The sequence below is a fragment of the Oncorhynchus mykiss genome, chromosome 7, assembly GCF_057628025.1.
Source record: "Oncorhynchus mykiss isolate SJ-2025 chromosome 7, ASM5762802v1, whole genome shotgun sequence".
NCBI classification, from domain to species: domain Eukaryota; kingdom Metazoa; phylum Chordata; class Actinopteri; order Salmoniformes; family Salmonidae; genus Oncorhynchus; species Oncorhynchus mykiss.
In genome coordinates, this window is record NC_143028.1 from 15,734,438 (window position 1) to 15,754,883 (window position 20,446).

Genomic DNA, 20,446 nt, shown 5'->3' on the forward strand with positions numbered 1-20,446 from the left:
TGCAGGAATGTCCACCAGAGCTGTTACCAGAGAATTGAATGTTAATTTCTCTACCATAAGCCGCCTACAACTTTGTTTTAGAGAATTTGGCAGTGCGTCAAACTGGCCTCACATGTAGCCACGCCACCCACATCAGACTTCTTCACCTGCCGGATCGTCGGAGACCAGCCACATGGATAGCTGATTAAACTGTGGGGTTGTACAGCCAAAGAATTTCTGCACAAACTGTCAGAAACCACCTCAGGAAAGCTCATCCGCGTGCTCGTTGTCCCCACCAGCAACTTGACCTGACTGCAGTTTGGCGTCGTAACTTGGCGTCGTAACCGACTTCAGTGGGCAAATACTCACCGTCAGTAGCCACTGGCACGCTGGAGAAGTGTGCTCTTCATGGAATAATCCTGATTTCAACTGTACCGGGCAGATGGCAGACAGTGTGTATGGCGTGTGGACGAACAGTTTGCTGATGTTAACGTTGTGAACAGAGTGCCCCATGGTGGGGTTATGGTATGGGCAAGAATAAGCTATGGACAACGAACACAATAGCATTTTATCTATGGCAATTTGAATGCACAGAGATACAGTGACGAGATTCTGAGGCCCATTGTTGTGCCATTCATCCGCCGCCATCACCTCATGTTTCAGCATGATAATGCACTGCCTCATGTCGCAAGGATCTGTACACGACTCCTGGAAGCTGAAAATGTCCCAGTTCTTCGATGGCCTGCATACTCACCAGACATGTCACCCATTGAGCATGTTTGGGATGCTCTGGATCGACGTGTGCGACAGTGTGTTCCAGTTCTCGCCAATATCCAGCATCTTCGCACACCCATTGAAGAGGAGTGGGACAACATTCTACAGGCCACAATAAACAGCTTGATCAACTCTATGTGGAGAAGATGTGTCACGCTGCATGAGGCAAATGGTGGTCCACGCCCCTACCTTTTTTTAAGGTACCTGTGAATAACAGACACATATCTGTTTTCCCAGTCATGTGAAATTCATAGATTGGGGCCTAATGAATTTATTTCAATTGACGGATTTCCTTATATGAACTGTAACTCAGTTAAATCTTTGAAATTGTTGCTTGTTGCGTATATATTTTTGTTCAGTGTGAATTGGCACACTGAGCAGTTGTCACACATCAGAAGGCAGAATGCCTGCAGATAGGAATGGATTATTACAGGTATGTGCGTGTGTGTGTGTCTGCGTACGTGCCATGTGTGTCCCCGTGTGTGACAGGATTGGGCCGGGCTTGCATCATCCCTCCACACAGAGAGAGAGAAGGTTTATGGGAGCGAGGCGCTACGGGAGAAACATCCTGTGTAGACTGGGATGATGATGCGTTGACAGTACGGCAGCACAGTGGAGATCAAGGTAGTTTGGAATCACCGTCTGTCCGCTTCCACACAGCCAGGCATCCATCCAGCTAACAAGGCTTCCAGCAAACAGGGACAAGGCTATGCTATCTCCCGACACTTGGGGAGGTAGAATCATTTTTTCTTCAAGCTCGACTAGGGTTGCACATCTTGGGGAATATTCAGGAGGTGGAAACTTTCTGTGGGAATTAATGGGAACATATGCAAATGAATGTAGATGTTTTTCAGCATTGGATATAGTCACCATAACATATGGAGACAGAAACATAAACCTTTTACCTTATCATAAGTAGACATAATTGCAAATGATTCAATTCTTCCAATATAAATAAAAAACACAATTTAGTTATGAATTTAATTTAAATTAAAAAAACTATTTAGTTATGAATTGAACTTCAATTAAATGAGTTGACTCTTCACATGGGATGACTTCACTGAACAACAAAAGAAAGGGAATATTGAAATATCCCAATGATCCATCGCATCTCCCAAAAACATTTTCAACAAACATCTGTAAAACGATAGTCTAGAAACAAAAGCTTTGGTTGTCTTCCTCTCAGGCTCCCATGTCTTCTCCCTGGACCTCCTCTTGAACATCAGACTCTGAGGCCTCATCTTCACTTTCACTTTCCAACCTCGTCAGGCTCAAAAAGCTTAAAATTTGCCCGGATGGCTACCCATTTCCAACCCTTTTATTGGTCAGCCTGTTGCGTGCTTTGGTGTGTGTTCCCAAAGAAGGACCAGTTGCATTCTGAGGTGGCTGATGTTGGTGGGATTTGGAGGATGATGGAGGCAACAGGGGAAAGAGCCTCAGATCCACAAAGACCCTTCCACAAGGTGGCTGATGAGATATGTTGGCACAACTGCCATATTGCTCTCCATCCCAAAGCCCTTGCTTGGAAATGTACTTCCCCAGACTGCCAAGAACCTTGCCCTCATCCAGGCCAAGGTGGCGAGACACGGTAGTGATGACACCATAGGCCTTGTTGATCTCTGCACCAGACAGGATGCTCTTGCCAGCAAACTTTGGGTCCAACATGTACGCTGTGGCGTGTATGGGCTTCAGGCAGAAGTCTTCACACTTTTTGATGTATTTCAAAACTGTATTCCTCTGCTTGGAGCAACAGTGAAGTGGGCAGGGCAGTACGGATTTATTCTCTTACATCTGCAAGCAGAGTCTGAACATCAGACCGGATGGCATTGTCTCCCTCAATCCGTGCAATGGCTACTGCTATTGGTTTCAGGAGTTTCAGGCTGCTTACCACTCTCTCCCAAAATACATAATCCAGGAGGATCCTCTTGATGGGCCTGTCCATATCAGCAGACTGTGATATGGCCATTTCTTGGAGAGAAATGATTTAAACACACTTTGCTGTAGGCTACTATTTACTAGTTAACAAAAAAAATATGTCATATGAAATATATTCAACCCACCCAGTATTGTAATCAAAACTTACCAGAAAGCATGTAGTCCTTAGCTCAGACAGTGTAGTAGTGTGGGCTCAATAGCATCTCGTTAGTGTGCAAGATCTTGAGAATCAGCTGTTCATGTGATAGAAGAGTTCACTGCACATGTGATGTAAGAATGCACTGTGCATGCAGAGGGTTGCAATTCCATTGAATTGGGGAACGTTTATCCAAAATATGCCACAAGACCTAGAATTGTCTTATGTGTATCCCACAAAAAAAAGGTCCACTGTTATAAGCTATGTTTTTTGATGAATTTAAGCAAAATTCCCCAAATTCCAGGGCTTAACTTCGCATGAAAAATTTCCAGAAGAATTCCCGACCCTTTGCAACCCTTAGGTTGACCCACTTAACTATAGCCTGGTTCCAAATCTGTTGTGCGTTTGGCTTTACAATGACCATACGTGAGTTGGCAAGACAACACAAACAGATCTGGGACATTCAGGCTACCATTAAACATGGTAAGTAGGGCTGCACTACAATTGTTTTTTAACCATATATTATATTTTACCAGCGATTTATATTAAAACACTTGGATGAACTGTTGTAATCATATACATAAAATGTGTATTCTGATTCTATGGCTGGTGTTGTTTGGCATGATAACTAATGACAGCCAGGTACAGTAGAAGTTGTTGTGACGGGGTAGGAACCAAAGTGTTTGGTCAGTTTCCCAGGGGACCCTTACTACATTTGAATGTTGCATTCATGACATTTTAAAAAATTGCAGCCCCGTGCGATATTGATATGGCACATGTCTATATTGCAATTTAAATTAATTGTGCTGCCCTAATGGTAAGCGTCACTTAATTTCACTATTAGCCTACAAATCATTAATTTATGTAAGAGATTGAGTACATAGGAGCCTATCAGACCACAATGATGTTGACCTGTCCCACATTTCACCCAAGCCATTGGAGGACATGTGAAAACCTTGGTGTCTCTGAGAAAACAGTAATTTAATCCCAAACAGATCTCTGAGGCAGCTGTGGGAAGATTAGCATTGACAAACCACAGTGTGTGTAGCCTGTTGGGATGAGAGCAACAGTTAGGAGGATTGTTGGGTAATAATAGAATGGGAGTGAAGGGGCCTAGGGGTTAAAGGTCATAGTGTTGAGGAGAGACAGGAGAGTGAGTCCCAGTGGCTGTCAGAACTAGGGCTGGGTGATATTGGGATATGAAATTTTGGCCATGTAGATCATTTCATATCCCGATAACAATACATATCACGATATAGCACATTTTCTGTAAATTCAATGAATAAATAGGCCTTTACATGTGGTAATTTTATATAAACTATTTCTTATTACATGTTGAATTATTCTCAACAAATAAAAGGTACTTATTCAAGTTTGATTATTTCTCCTTTTATTTAGAACCTTGGTGCAAATTTTCAATTAAGCATGTAACAAAATATAAAATATTAATGTATAAAATCTAAAAAAGGTAAATAGAAAACAATTCAACTATAGTTGCAAACTAAATAAATATAGGCCTAAAAAGTGTATATATTTTTGGAGGCTTGCCTGTTTGCATGTTATTTTGTCATTAATACGTGTCACATGTCAATTTGCATTTGGCACCTTGGGTCGAGTGTTAGCACCAACTCATGAAACCCCCGTTTCTCGACCGTGGAAATTGGAGTCTTTGCAGATATAAGTTGGAACGGCAGCTGTTATCTCCTATCTTTGTGATTCTTTGCCATATGTTGTGCACTACTTTTTTTAGGTCTCATCCGTAGACTTTCTCCATACTGTTTCACATGACTCTTGCGTAGGTGGTAAAAGGTTAGTGGTGTTTGGGCCTGTCGTTGGGACCGGCCTGCGGCATATTTTGCAGCGGACGGTTTTCTAGTCCGTGTCAGACTTTTCATACCAAAACCACGTCCATGCGACCGAAGTAGCCCCTCTTTTAGCTACGAGCTCCGTGTCTCCGTTCTCCATGTTTGTTTGTGATGCAAATCTACACAAAGTTTCGTCCTTTTTGACGAAAACTTTGCTGTAAAGTGTGATTTGCGACACAACGAAATAAACAATAGAGCATAATATGAAACGATAGACGTTTTTTCTATAGTCACGCGATATATATCGTCATATCACCCAGCCCTAGACAGAACCATGTTGGCTAGTCAACAAAAAACACCCGAGTAAACCTTTTGGATGCTTTCTAAAGTTTTTTTCTTGCCAAAATAAACTAAACGGAGAACAAACATGTCCACGCTGACCCTGTTTGAAAAGAGAAATCATCAAAGTTTTACTGCCAGGGCTCCAAGTACAAAGAAGGATGTAAAAACAGCTAGTCAGTGGGTGCTTGGCCAAACCCCCCCCCCCCCCCTCCCCCGCCATCTCTTTCCTCTCTATCCTCCCCTTCTCGCTTTCCCTGAATGCCCCTAAGTGTTAGTCTTTGATCTGGAGGAGCTGCCCACAACTTGTGACGCACAGAGCGTTATTGGCTCTGTAGTACCTCATGCTCCCTGTAACGGTCCTTCCTCAGTCTAACTCTCCCCTCCGACACGGACGCAGGCAGAACTCATAAACACAGTACTCATAAACACACAGTACTCATAAACACAGTGTCCGGAGGTTGAGGATGTTGGAAAACCGAAAGCAAGATGGCACAGCAGAGGTGTGGAGTGATGAGGATCGTAGGGAGAACTAACGCTACTCTTGTGGTGTGCTTTCTGGCGCCAGGTGACTGCCCGTAGCTTCACCCAAGCGGGTGCTTCATGTTGGTAATAGTGAAGGAGCAGCTAGCCTAGACCTACTCCGGAGTCCATGAACTGAAACGGCTGAGCTCAAACTTCATCCGAGTCACACAGAGGGGCGGGGCAGCGAGACACCTTGATGACACAGGCGTGCTTTGCTCACTCCTCCCCCCTATGACCACTTCCCTCCGATGATAGCACTTTAAAAAGTTTAATAAATAATGTATTATTATAATAAACAGAGCCTTGCACAGTCAATGATATTCACCCTCAGTGGCAGAGCTCTCTCTCTCCCTCCACACTGTGTGAATCTGACCCCAGTACCACCAGAATGTCATTAAAATAACTCTGTCAAAGTTGCTGCTGCAGATGCATTTTTATGACTAAAACAGGCCTGTTTTGGAAGCGTTTTTTTTTTGGGGGGGGGGTACATAAATGATCGATCACATAATATTGATGTGGTTCTTGAGACGTTCCCTCTTTTCTCCAGGCATTGTAAATATTCTATGCAGATTACAGAACTATGTTTCTGGAACACTCCGGACTTCACCTGGCCCGTGGTCTGAGTTGCCTGGTCTAAGGACGGCATTGGTACTAGAAGCAGCTAGAAGATGCTATACAAGGTATGTTGGTTCATGAAAAGGGAACTAGCCAGTTAGAATTATTAATGCATCGTACTTGAGACAAACAAATGAATTCAAACAAAATCCTTCAAACCTTTTCTTGAAAGCCGACATTTTACCTCCGTGCTTATCGTCTTCGTCCAAAGCGCCTTAAGTCGTCTTCTGCTCAGTTTAACAGGGACAGTACTACCGCTACCCTTCATGATGATAAAGTCCCACCATTACTACTCTCGGTTATGCAGATGACTGCAGTAGTCCACCACATTAAAACCAGGCTCCTGCAAGATAGGGGAGAGCAATAGGTGTGCTCCTTCCACACAAAATAGGAAAGCACACATATCATGAACATGTGCACACATTGATTAAAAAGTGTCTCCTTAACTCGTCAACACTGAACACAAAGTGTGCTCTCTCTCTCTCTCTCTCAGCAGCATGTGCTTCCAGTGCTCCCTCTCTTCCCCTAAACCTCTAGGCCGACGTCTGGTTGCAGTTAGCGCTCACAAAAATGACCCGCTACAGTAGCAGCTAGCTGAGCACCTGTCAAAACAACTGGGCCTCCTCCTGATGGCTTTGACTACAGGCTCTCATTCATTCCTTCTCTACTGTACAGTCGAGCAATTCACTCACCTGGGACACGGACCTAGTTCCAATTCTAAGCCACAGACCTTGAAAGGCCCACTCCTCGGGAAAAAGGAGAACTCGTACGCACCCGTTGGCCCCTGCTTTAAAGGGGATATGTATTCTGTCCTTGCATGTACACCGATAAGCTAGTGGTCGGTACTCCTTTTAATGTCAGCGTATTTCCCTACGACTCAATGCATTTGCATGTTTAATCCACACTGACACCATTAAAAGTAGATCAGACCCCGGCCAGATCATTAATGTACCTACAGACAGTTGAGATTGCAGATCGTGACTATCAGGGAGACGCATGCCCGCGGGCAGCCAGGGACACAAAGAAACACTCCAGAGCGTTCACTTGTTGTGAACATACATCCATTCACAAGCAAGGACCGGGGGAGCCGGGGCCCGTCGGCAGGCAATCATTAGCCTGAGAGAGACTGGCACGGATACAGCAGTATTCTTCTCAGGCCCATCACAATAAATCCCTAGCCTAGCCCTGAGCGAAAAGAGAAGAGACGGGCTGTTGTGCAAGAAAACAAGCATCTCCCGTGAGATTATATAGCAGGCATGTGTGTGCGCTGTCAGCAGATCCAGAGCTTCACACAACATCTTTTAAAATGCAGCTGTTCTCCCAAAACATGACAGAACACCCAAGTGGCAGTTGTAACCAATTGTAACTGTTCCCAGAAGCTGGGCCAATTGTAACTGTTCCCAGAAGCTGGGCCAATTGTAACTGTTCCCAGAAGCTGGGCCAATTCTAACTGTTCCCAGAAGCTGGGCCAATTGTAACTGTTCCCAGAACCTGAGCCAATTCTAACTGTTCCCAGAACCTGAGCCAATTCTAACTGTTCCCAGAAGCTGGGCCAATTCTAACTGTTCCCAGAACCTGGGCCAATTCTAACTGTTCCCAGAAGCTGGGCCAATTCTAACTGTTCCCAGAAGCTAGGCCAATTCTAACTGTTCCCAGAAGCTGGGCCAATTCTAACTGTTCCCAGAAGCTGGACCAATTCTAACTGTCCTTATCTTGTGATTCTGCAACAGATCTGAATCTCATTAGATTGCTATTATGCTATTAGCTCCATTTGAGCAATTGCTGATTGTTAATTGGTATTCATTGGTTTAATCTTGCGATCCAACTACTATGCAGAAACAGACAGACGACACATACAGTCTTTCTACACCCATAGAATGGGGCTCCCGAGAGGCGCAGCGGTCTAAGGCACTGCATCTCAGTGCAAGAGGCGTCACTATAGGTTCGAACCCAGGCTGAATCACATCCGGTCGTGATTGGGAGTCCCAAAAGGCGGGCACAATTGGCCCAGCGTCGTCCGGTTTTGGTCGGGGTAGGCCGTCATTGTAAATAAGAATTTGTTCTTAACTGACCTACCTAGTTAAATAAGGGTTATATTAAAAAAATGTAAGAGAACATTCCAGCATTACTCTTCTCATTACTTAATATAGGAGAAAGAGAGAGGTTTTTCTGAACTACCAGGTTCATTCCCCAATCTCATTAAAGGATAGAACTCAAAATGTAGGTCTCTGCTCTGCCCCCTCTCAGATTCAGCATTACCTCCTCCTTCCTTTTCAATTACTGTAGATTCTGCCCCAGAGAGTGAGCCATGTTTATCCTGGCCAAGGATGTCATTTTGGATTTCTTTTAAAATGGCAAGTTTTTGGTCATTTTTCCCTCTCTGTCTTTTTCTCTCTGCCTCTTTCTAACACTCTCCCACACACAATGTCTGTTCTGGAAGAGGTTGTGTCGTCCAAGTGAATAAGAGCCCATTTGTTGCCTGCAACTTGGAAAAGCCATATTCTTGACAAAAAAGTAGCCTGTGTGAGATATCACTTTTATCCAAGAAAATAGGCTACACAAGGCTAAACACTACAAACTTGTGACTCGGTTTCTGTCTGTCCAGTTTGCTTGGTGTTCCTAATATGACTCGTGTCACACTGTCGCCCAAGAGCCACATAGGGAGGTTATGGGGAGATGAAGAGGTAGTCCTACTCTGTGCCGTTAGCAAGACAAGTCACAGCTGTCACCTTCTGTTCTGCAAGAATTTACAATGATGTTTGTCCCCTCAAGCTAACATCTCACTGCTCAATATCACACAACACTACATCACACAACCCCACACAATATAAATGTATTTCCCAATGTTTCTCCTCACTAGTTGAACAATAGGTCCAGGCTGATGTGGAATGTTCCAAAAACAGGGAGAGAGAATAGAGAGAGAGAGAGAGAGAGAGAGAGAGAGAGAGTACAGATAATTGGAGGCAGAAGAGGCAGCCTGACAAAGGGAGCAGAATTAAGTGATATACAAGCCGGAGGACACACAACTAACACACGTTAGCTACTTATTACAGAGAGGAACGTAAACAGTGATAATTAAATTAGCCCATCGGCTGACAGGGACAGGGGAATTCTCAACAGTTAAACAGTTGCTCTCAGCTTATAAAAGTCAATTAAACTCAAGATAATCCATTCCAATCACTCTGATTTTATTTTTAAATCTTTCTATTTTCATTTTTGATATTTTAAGCATAGCCTAATACATTCAGGAGTTTTGTAGTAGCCAATCTTAAGCGAAATCAGGAGTTTTCATCAAAGATATCACACGGTCATTGATTGTTAGTCAAAGAGGACAATATTTGCATTATCATAGTAGTAGTGATTTAGTCTCCTTCGGTAGTCAGTATGGACCAGGGAGCTGCTGCTACTGCTGCTGAGTGGGAGGCAGTGGGAGGAGTATACACATCGCGGCCCTCACGGTACCCACACAGTGACGGCCCAGTTTGTACATCTGCATCAGAGGGTAAACTAGAGTGCAGGAAGAGTCACGGCACAGAGAGAGTGAGAGAGGGGGGAGCTGGTCCAGCGACATCTGTTGATCTGGCCTTGGCCCACAGTGGGTGAGGGACGCGTGTGTGTGTCTGTGTGGCTGCCAACTTACCATCTAGGTTCTAATCATCCGACTAGGCTCTCTGACAACACAGCACGGTCACAGGTGGAGAGACGAACTACTCTCCTGAATTCTGAAATAGACGACGGAGCTCAACGCCCCACTAACGGTGGACTGACTGGCACACGCACGCGCACCCTCCTACGCTCACACTGTGTGAGCAAGGAACGGTGTCATCTTCGGCCATCCTTTTGCCTGCCCGCTTGGATATTTTGGAGCAGCCAAATATCCCTGCTATGCACAACTTGCTTCAGACATATGCTTTATCTGATCTAGGGCCTATCTTTATTTAACTGCTGACTGATCGTAAAGCCCCGTTAGAGCAATAAGACAACCACAACCACAGGCATCCACTGGGCCTTTCAGTGTTGTCAGTTACACAGTCAAGGGTGACAGGTTCCCGAACTAAAAGACATGAAACAATGAATCCTTGGTAATTCTGTTGGACATGCAACAGCATGGATGAATGATGGATGGGTGAGAGAGAGAGAGATGGAAGGAGAGAGAAAGGAGAGCGCAAGAGAAAAAAGACGAGCGAGGGAAAGAGAGAAAGCTTTTAAAAAGCCTTATCAGAGCGAGGATGCACACGGTAATTGCGTTCCACTTGATTTGCTCAGAGGGGCCTGGTGACACCCACACCTCAGAGTGAACCCATCCCATGGACTAGCTAGCTGCCTGCTGCGTTAAAGAGAGAATAAAACCTGTCTTTATGCTAATCTCCGCTATCGGTCTCTGCCAAGCAGACTGGAGAGCTGAGGGTTTCAAATGAGACCACATTCAATCAACACATAGTCCATATTTAGACTGGGCCTTTTGCTCTCGTGTGATCTCCAGCTTCCTCAACAGGTCTAGCAGAGAGCGATGATGAGATAGCGAAGCCACCAGAAATGGAAAGTTGTGGGATCCATCATGTTCACAGAACGGCTCTTTCCAACAGACAAGAACTGATGACATCGGCTACCGCTCAGACATGGAGATGAAATATGCATGATAGCATGACTGAACAGGCCTATCACATCAGATCAGCAGTCTGGAGAGAATGGGAGGGAAGAGGGACGAGATCCATGAGCTAAACAGGAAGGAGGAGGGGTCAAAGGTTACCACAACAGCTGGAGACTGTGCCTTAGGGAGCCTCAGGGGCCGAGAAATGTCCCTCGCTCTCCCATAGTATAGTCACGATACAGGAAGTACAGGCTCCCTAGGCCTCTCTGGAGACTATCACTGGCTATTGGAGCACATCGACACCTGGACATGCATATTAATATCATATTAACATAGGCCTACATGCTAACTAAACCATACGGTTCACGGAAGAGGCCTGGGAACCTGTACTTCCTGTTTCGTGACTGGGTCCATACATGTTAAAAAGAAGAGATAGAACGAGGATCAGAACCGGAAGGAAGAGCTCCACCGTCTCTCTTTGCAAGTCTATTGACCAAATGTCCCCTCCACTTTCAGAATTCACCTTCGAAATCGTGATTTGTCCAAAGCACCGGAAGTAATACTGCTCGTTACCTCACACATCCGGTTGTATCATGACAGATCTACGGTACCATTTATGTTTACGTAGTCTGTCCACAAGAGATTATGAGAGCAATTAAGGCAGGTGTATGTCAAAATGTCTGACTACCCCCTCTGTCTCAGCAAGGGTTACAATGGGGTCGGAAACTTTCCGGTAAATTTCCTGAATTTTTAAGCCAGTGAATTTTGGGATTTTTCCTAAATTCATAAAAAAAAGTTGGCTTATAATAGTGAACCTTATTTGTTTGATACACATAAGACAATTCTAGGTCTTGTGGCATATTTTGGTTATACTATCCCCAAGTCAATGAAAATGCAACCCTCTGCATGCACAGTGCAGTCTTCCATCACATGTGCAGCTGATTCTCAAGATCTTGCACACTACCGAGATGCTATTGAGACCACGCTACTACACTGTCTGAGCCAAGGACTATGCTTTCTGGTAAGTTTTGATTACAATACTGGGTGGGGTGAATATATTTTATACGACATATTAGATTTTTTATTAACTAGTAAATAGTAACCTATGGCAAAGTGTGTTTAAATCATTTCTAACTTGTTAACCATTTCTGCTAGTTAGTTTTTTCTACCATGTGGGTTTTAGCTTCCTTGAGCCTGCTAATTGAGGATCGTTAAGTTACCTGTTCCCATACAGGTTTCATTTAAAAACATTTATCTTACAAATTAGTTGTTTAATCTAACTGCTTAACTATTTATCAGTACATGGAATTGTATTTGGATTTTATTTTTTACTAATCAGGAAAATGCCACGGGCACTATCTGATGTGTGGAGACATTTCACTGCAGCTAATGTAGAAGGAAAAGCTGTGTACATTTGCAAATAGTGTGCCAAATCATATGTGAAGAATGCAACAAAGATGCAGAATCATCTGGCCAAGTGCATAAAGTTCCCTCAGCGCTCACAACAAGCAACCTTTGACAAAAGTCCCTCTACTCTATTCTCTATTCGAGGTGAAAATGATGAATCAGACACCTTATCGATAGCAACAGCTCATGGTCCTCCTGGATTCAGAAGTTGTTTTGACTCAATGGAGGAACGTAGTCAGAAATGCTGATGAATGTCTTGCTCGAGCTGTGTATGCAACTGGTTCACCTCTGATGCTCACAGGCAAAGTGTATTGGAAGAAATTTCTGAATGTTCTTCGCCCAGCATACACTCCTCCAACCAGACATGCTTTATCTACTAATTTGCTGGATGCAGAGTTCAAGTGAAGGTCAAGCAAATCATAGAGAAAGCAGACTGTATTGCAATCATCTCTGATGGGTGGTCGAATGTTTGTGAGCAAGGAATAATTAACTACATCATCTCCGCCCCTCAACCAGTAATCTACAAGAGCACAGACACAAGGGACAACAGAAACACCGGTCTCTACATTGCAGATGAGCTGAAGGCAGTCACCAATGACCTTGGACCACAGAAGGTATTTGCACTGTTGACAGACAATGCTGCAAACATGAAGGCTGCTTGGTCTAAAGTGGAGGAGTCCTACCCTCACATCACACACATTAGCTATGCTACATTGATTCTGCTCCCCAAGGACATCATGTCACTGAAAACAATGGATACACTCTACAAGAGAGCCAAGGAAATGGTCAGGTATATGACGGGGCATCAAGTTATAGCAGCAATCTACCTCACCAAGCAAAGTGAGAAGAATAAGAGCACCACATTGAAGCTGCCCAGCAACACCTGTTGGGGTGGTGTTGTCATCATGTTTGACAGTCTCTCCAAGATATGGCCATATCCCAGTCTGCTGATATGGACAGCCCCATCAAGAGGATCCTCCTGGATGATGTATTTTGGGAGAGAGTGGTAAGCAGCCTGAAACCTATAGCAGTTGCCATTGCACGGATTGAGGGAGACAATGCCATCCTGTCTGATGTTCAGACTCTGCTTGCAGATGTAAGAAAATAAATCCGTACTGCCCTGCCCACTTCACTGTTGCTCCAAGCAGAGGAAACTGCAGTTCTGAAATACATCAAAAAGCATGAAGACTTCTGCCTGAAGCCTGGGGAAGTACACTTCCAAGCAAGGGCTTTGGGATGGAGAGCAATATGGCAGTTGTGCCAACATATCTCATCAGCCACCTGGTGGAAGGGTCTTTGTGGATCTGAGGCTTTTTCCCCTGTTGCCTCCATCATCCTCCAAATCCCACCAAGATCAGCCGCTTCAGAATGCAACTGGTCCTTGTTTGGGAACCCACACACCAAAGCACGCAACAGGCTGACCAATACAAGGGTTGAAAAATTGGTGGCCATCCAGGCAAATTTGAGGATTTTTGAGCCTGACAACGAACCATCCTCTACAAGGTTGGAAAATGACAGTGAAGATGAGTCCTCAGAGTCTGATGTTCAAGAGGTGGACATTGAGGAGGTCCAGGGAGAAGACATGGAAGCCTGAGAGGAAGACAACCAAAGCTTTAGTTTCTAGACTATCATTTCACAGATGTATGCTGAAAATGTTTTTGGGAGATGCAATGGATCATTGGATCATTCAATATTCCCTTTCTTTTGTTGTTCAGTGAAATCATCCCATGTGAAGAGTCAACTCATTTATTTAAAGTTCAATTCGTAACTAAATAGTTTTTTTAATTTAAATTAAATTCATAACTAAATTGTGTTTTTTATTTATATTGGAAGAATTGAATCATTTGCAATTATGTCTACTTATGATAAGGTAAAAGGTTTATGTTTCTGTCTCCATATGATATGGTGACTATATCCAATGCAAAAAAACATCTACATTTAACCTTTCTGATCTCCCCATCCCGGATCCGGGATCGTGAATACAGACTCAAGCTCATTACCATAACGCAACGTTAACTATTCATGAAAATCACAAATGAAATGAAATAAATATGCTAGCTCTCAAGCTTAGCCTTTTGTTAACAACACTGTCATCTCAGATTTTCAAAATATGCTTCTCAACCATTGCAAAACAAGCATTTGTGTAACAGTATTGATGGCTAACGTAGCATTTAGCATTAGCATTCAGCTGGCAACATTTACACAAAAAAACAGAAAAGCATTCAAATAAAATCATTTACCTTTGAAGAACTTCAGATGTTTTCAATGAGGAGACTCTCAGATAGCAAATGTTCAGTTTTTCCTGAAAGATTATTTGTTTAGGACAAATCGCTCCGTTTTCTGCGTCACGTTTAGCTATGAAAAAACCCCTGTATCCAGGATTGTGTAAATCTATCAGCAAGCTCATTAGCATAACACAACGTTAACTATTTATGAAAATCGCAAATGAAATGAAATAAATATGCCATCTCTCAAGCTTAGCCTTTTGTAAACAACACTGTCATCTTAGATTTTCAAAATATGCTTCTCAACCATAGGAAAACAATCATTTGTGTAAAAGTAGCTAGCTAGCGTTAGCATTAGCGTTAGCATCCAGCACGCAACATTAACAAAAACATAAAAAGCCTTCAAATAAAATAATTTACCTTTGAAGAACTTCTGATGTTTTCAATGAGGATACTCTCAGTTAGATAGCAGATGCTCAGTTTTTCCAAAAAGATTCCTTGTGTATTAGAAATAGCTCCGTTTTATACATCACATTTGGCTACCAAAAAAAATCCGAAAATTCAGTCCTCAAAACGCGAACTTTTTTCCAAATTAACTCCATAATATCGACTGAAAACATGGCAAACGTTGTTTAGAATCAATCATCAAGGTGTTTTTCACATATCTCTTCATTGATACATCGTTCTTGGACACATGCTTTCTCCCCTGAATCAAATGGTAAAGTAGAAGCAACTGGCAATTGCGCACCGAATTCGACGCAGGACACCAGGCGGACACTTGGAAAATGTAGTCTCTTATGGTCAATCTTCCAATGATATGCCTACAAATACGTCACAATGCTGCTAAGACCTTGGGCGAACGACAGAAAGTGTAGGCTCATTCCTTGCGCAATCACAGCCATATAAGGAGACAATGGAAAACAGAGCTTCAGAAATTCTGCTAATTCCTGGTTGATGCATCATCTTGGTTTCGCCTGTAGAATGAGTTCTGGGGCACTTACAGACAAAATCTTTGCAGATTCTGAAACTTCAGAGTGTTTTCTTTCCAAAACTGTCAAGAATGCATAGTCGAGCATCTTTTCGTGACAAAATATCGCGCTTAAAATGGGAACGTTTTTTATCCAAAAATGAAATAGCGCCCCTAGAGCTCTAACAGGTTAAATGGTATTAATATTAATTTGCATATATTTCAGTTAATTCCCATATATTCCCGTTAATTCCCACGGAAAGTTTCCACCTCTGAATATTCCCCAAAATGTGCAACCCTAGTCTCAGCTACACCCTCCACTTCACCTCGTCATCCTAAATGTCCTAAACTGCCCCTTCAGTCTCCACTTTCCTCAAATTGGATTTCCAGTGTAGTCTCTGGCTCCAAATCATGGTCTGCATACTGAGAGCTTTAGAAGGACCTTTAGGCAGTGTGACAATGTTCACGTCTACTGTTGGAGCACATACTTTTAGTCTTATTGGATCTATAACACGTCTTATTTCCCCAGTGAGGAGAGAGCGAGACAGAACACTGCAACAGTCTGGTTCACCCCAAGGCTCTCATTCAGTAGCGAGGAGAGAGTCTAGGCCTGATATTCAGAAACAATGTTTCTTTGCACTCACTGTCTGGTCAGGGAAAGGGTTTGCAGGAAGCAGATACAAAGAGCAGAGAAAGTAGCCTCATTCAAAGAAAACCCATCTTTCTTCTATGAAAAGAAGAACATGGAGACTGAACGGCAAAGTGGACAAAACAACTCAGGGCCTGCCCAGAAAGTGCAAGGGAGCAAGATCCTGCCCTTCTGAATTGAAGAGCCTGCCCTTCTTAGAAACCAGTGGGAAAAGACATATTGACCCGTCAACAACAGCAAGCTCTCTTACATAAACCAATCCTTTCCAATAATTTTTTTTTTTTTACATAACCAACCTTTCGGAACCACTTCTCATATTCAAATGTGGTCCCGACTCCTGTTCAGCCTGTCCATGGCTTGTGCCGTATCCCTCCCTGCTAGCTGGTAAAAATAGCACTGTAACATGCTCCTGTTGGGAAAGAGCTGCTCGGAATGGAGATTTGAGTGGATAGATAGTGGAGAGAGTGAGAGAGATAGGGAAAGAGGGTAAGAGGAGAGAGAGGGAAAGGGAAAGGGAGAGAGAGAGACAGCTCTAGAACATTCTCGAGAGAATAATCACTCAACAGTTAGACTCAGAGGCAGGCTCTGCCTCACCCTACCCTGCTGCCTCTGTTGACAGTGAGGCATGGTGGCACACAAACAGAAACATAACTAGGTATTTAGTTATAGCCTCCAACAGTAGACCAAAATGTAATCTTGATGTCTGTTCGATTTAGCTTCTTCCATGGCCAAAATAACACAGTTGTATTATTGTTCTCACACACTGTTTACACGGAACCCAAACCGTCTGCGTGCGTGGACCATCGTGCGCTATCGTGCATAAATGTATTTTGTCCCCCTACACCAAACGCGATCATGACACGCAGGTTAAAATATCAAAACAAACTCTGAACCAATGACATTAATTTGGGGACAGGTTGAAAAGCATTAAACATGTAGCTTGCACTTGCTAGCTAATTTGTCCTATTTAGCTAGCTTGCTGTTGCTAGCTAATTTCTCCTGGGACATAAACATTGAGTTGTTATTTTACCTGAAATGCACAAGGTCCTCTACTCCGATAGTTAATCCACACATAAAAAGGTCAACTGAATCATTTCTAGTCCTCTCTCCTCCTTCCAGGCTTTTTCATCTTTGAACTTATATGGTGATTGGCATCTACACTTTCATAGTGTTACCACGACAACCGGCAAAACATTTAATCTTTCAATTACCCACGTGGGTATAACCAATGAGGAGTTGGCACATGGGTACCTGCTTCTATAAACCAATGAGGAGAGGGGAGAGGCAGGACTTGCAGGGCGATCTGCGTCAGAAATAGGAATGACTTCTATTTTAGCCCTTGGCAACGCAGACGCTCGTTGGCGTGCGCGAGCAGTGTGGGTGCAATAATTGAACAACATAGATTCCTAAATGTATTTTGCAACGCTCACGCACGCGACGCGAGCGGTGTAGTCAGGGTATTAGTGTCATGAGCACAGTAGGCTATTAGAGCCATCAGGTAACATACCTACAGAACAATGTCCCCAGTTTAATTTTCACAGCAAGCATCCCATCTGCTCAACACTGGATGACCAGTTCCATGAGGCATTCTGACATTCCGGTAAAGGTCACATACTCATGACTCATCATGATTGAATGGATAGTTTATGAGGTCAGGCGCAGGTCACGACTTAGGCCTATTCTAATCGATGACAAGCCTGCTGCAAAGTATTTTTCTCAGTCCATAGTCACAAAACAACCATCTAAAAGTAGTGTGTGCTGTCAGGTGCTGCATCTGAAAAGTGAATTTGCCATCCCGTGGTTCAAACTTCGGACAAGCATTGAGACAGTAATCGAAAAATTGCTGGTTTGAATCCCAGAGCCGACTAAGTAAAACAAAACAAAGATTCAATGTGCCCTTGAGCAAGGCACTTAACCCTAATTGCTTCTGTAAGTCGCTCTGGTTAAGATTGTCTACTTATTAAAACATCAAATGTAAGGGTAGTCCTATTCTACTTGTTGGGGCCGCGGTCAATGACTGCAAAATCTCTGAATAACTTTGAGCAAAAGGGCTTTTAAGTGGCGATAAAAGTAATTACGATGCGTGATATTAGTGTATTAGCCTAAACCTGAATTGCCGGCTGCTATGAAGGGTAGCTAGCAAGATTATGCTTTTCAGATCCTTTAAGCTCATTCAAAATGACACAGCAGTGGAATCTAACATCCCATCTCCACAGCAGTTAGCCTAAAACAAGCTCAGAAAGGGCTTGTTTTAAAAGACATTATGAAAGTCCACATGAATCTGTGCAATTCGCCACCATAGCAGGAAGCTGTGGATGCCTCGGCAGGACGGAGGTTGTTTTGGTGATGACCAGGACCTGTCTGACGTTTCCTGGAAGAAGAGGAATCCCTCATTTGACCGTACACAGCGGTCAGTTTGGAGTTAAAGCCCCTGTACTCTCTAGCATTCATCAAATGAACCTGAACTGAAAGAACTGGAGCTCGAAGCATCTCCGTTGACAGCATACTGGGTTAGCAGAGACTGTGGCCGTCTGACTCTGACAGGCATCTTCAGGTTCTCATTGATCTCTCCCGTGATTGAAATGTGCATGTTTCAAACCCTGATTTACTTGAGGTAACAAAATAGATGTTGGGGAATTCGTCTTGGCCCCAATTCCTGAAAAACTCTATAGTCATTCTTCCAGGTACGAACTAAGATGTTGAGATTTGAAGTGAAGTGATTGTTGTGGAAATCTGGCATCCACTGCACATCCTGAGACTGTTGTGATAGCAACCGCCTCCAAAATGGTGTTAAAATCTGTCATACTGAGCTGAGTTGCTGAGAAAACAGAGACAGTGAGAAACTGTGAAATCTATATTCCAGAGGAAAAGTGGGACAAAGCAGGTAAAAAGACATGAAATATTCAAATATCTCACATTGGTGGAGTCGGCGGAGCCGTTACTATTCGCCTAGAGACAGAACAGAAGCAGATGCCGTACGTCTCAGAGAATCACAGATGGGAAAATCATCCATTTCACAAACATACCGGTGGAAGATAGAACAGATGGAGAATTTTCAAATGACTCCTTATCCAAACACAACAACTGACATTTCCACCACCACATGAAAGGAGAGGAAACAGTGCAAGCTAGCAACAAGGTTTCCAGAGACACTGTAACCTACCCATGAGCCATCTTCTAGTGAAAATCTTTTATTAGCTCAGACCAATTAAGGAATAATGCTTCTGAGGTCAGCACATCTTAATGAGATCAACTGCCAAATGCAACAACTTTTGGGTAACTGTCAGATTTTGTTAGACATCTCTACAGGGGCTGTTTCTCCTTCTCTCCCTTCGCCTTTCTCCCTCTCAATCTCTCTCTCTCCCTCCCTCCCGGTTTCACTTTGTCCCATTTAGCATCGACAGCCAGAGTCACAAGTGACAAAGGTGTTCTGTGACAATGATTATGATCTGGTGACACCAGGCTGCTTCACTGATAGAATTGCTCTTTGACCTTGGGAGTGTAAAATTCCTACTCTTGACAGAACCTCTCTGACACGCACACTCAACACAACAGACAAATGTCTCGGCATTATACTGTGCTCCTGTTGCAGTTCACATTACCACGGTAGAGTAATCTCACTGTCATCCAGCCTGTTGTGAGGCCTGCTCTAGTCTAGGTCAACACAAAGAAGTGTACAAACTGGAAACTGCATGGGGTGTGTGTGTATTAGCTGCATACGGCTTACTTAGTCATACACACTAGTCTACGTTGTTAGGCTACATAACATCCTCTTTCACGTTGACTATGATTCACTGGAGAGTCAATGTTGTAGATTCCCCTTTTCTCTTGGAATCTGCTCCCCTTGAAAAAGGAACAACCATTTCTTGTATGTTGAAAGGTTCCCTCTCCTGTTCTGTTTTTCCCCTCTGCATGAGTCTCTGTCTTGGCAAACCTGAACACACAACGTTGTGGCCCTGTGGGACGCGGGAATGACATCATTATGTAGCCGGCGCATGAAACAGAGGTACTATGATGTGTCAGAGTTCGGTAATGACTACCAATCTCAGAGCTCTGGGGTGGAGGAACACTGTCTGTCTTCAGGCTTAAACAGGGCAGACCAAAGATGCAGATGCAAACGCGTACACACACACACACGCTGCAATTAGGCTATCTTATTTAAGCTACAGACGCCTTCACAATCCAAAAAGTGGCCTCCCCTTGACAGCCCTTTGGTCTGCCTACGCACTACAGCCCATGGATTTCTTGACTGGCTTTGACCAGAAGCCAAGGTAATCCAACGTCTGCCTTTTTGACATCTGTCTACAAGCAGAGTCTCCCCGGTAGGACCCTTTCACACGATAAGAAACGGCAACAGTGGTGAGGATTTCTTTCCCAGCACAATGTTCTCTTCCGGCAAGCAGCCCTCGAGATCACAAGCATCCCAAGGATTTTGGCCTATGTTTCAAACCCGGTTGTATTCACGTACACCAACACATTCACCGTCTAAGCTTGCCCGC

General features: G+C 43.6%; 1 protein-coding gene and 1 long non-coding RNA gene across 4 annotated transcripts in view; both read right to left on the bottom strand.

The window, feature by feature from the left end:
- The window catches only part of LOC149982327 (uncharacterized), a 139,437-nt gene extending 119,713 nt beyond the window's left edge, over positions 1 to 19,724 (bottom strand). Inside the window, exons 1-2 of the long non-coding RNA XR_016497113.1 lie at positions 14,752 to 19,724; positions 14,347 to 14,408 (exon numbers count right to left, since the gene is read on the bottom strand). This is a non-coding gene — a long non-coding RNA (uncharacterized LOC149982327). The remainder of the gene's footprint in view (positions 1 to 14,346; positions 14,409 to 14,751) is intronic.
- LOC110527469 (cytoplasmic protein NCK2) overlaps positions 1 to 20,446 on the bottom strand; it is a 67,227-nt gene that overhangs the window by 39,771 nt on the left and 7,010 nt on the right. The window contains exon 1 of one of the 3 annotated variants that reach the window (XM_021608750.3): positions 16,244 to 16,548. The exons of the other annotated variants lie outside the window; for them this stretch is intronic. The gene's annotated coding sequence lies outside the window, so the exon portion shown is untranslated. Of the gene's footprint in view, positions 1 to 16,243; positions 16,549 to 20,446 lie in introns of those variants that run through there. 3 annotated transcript variants of the gene reach the window in all.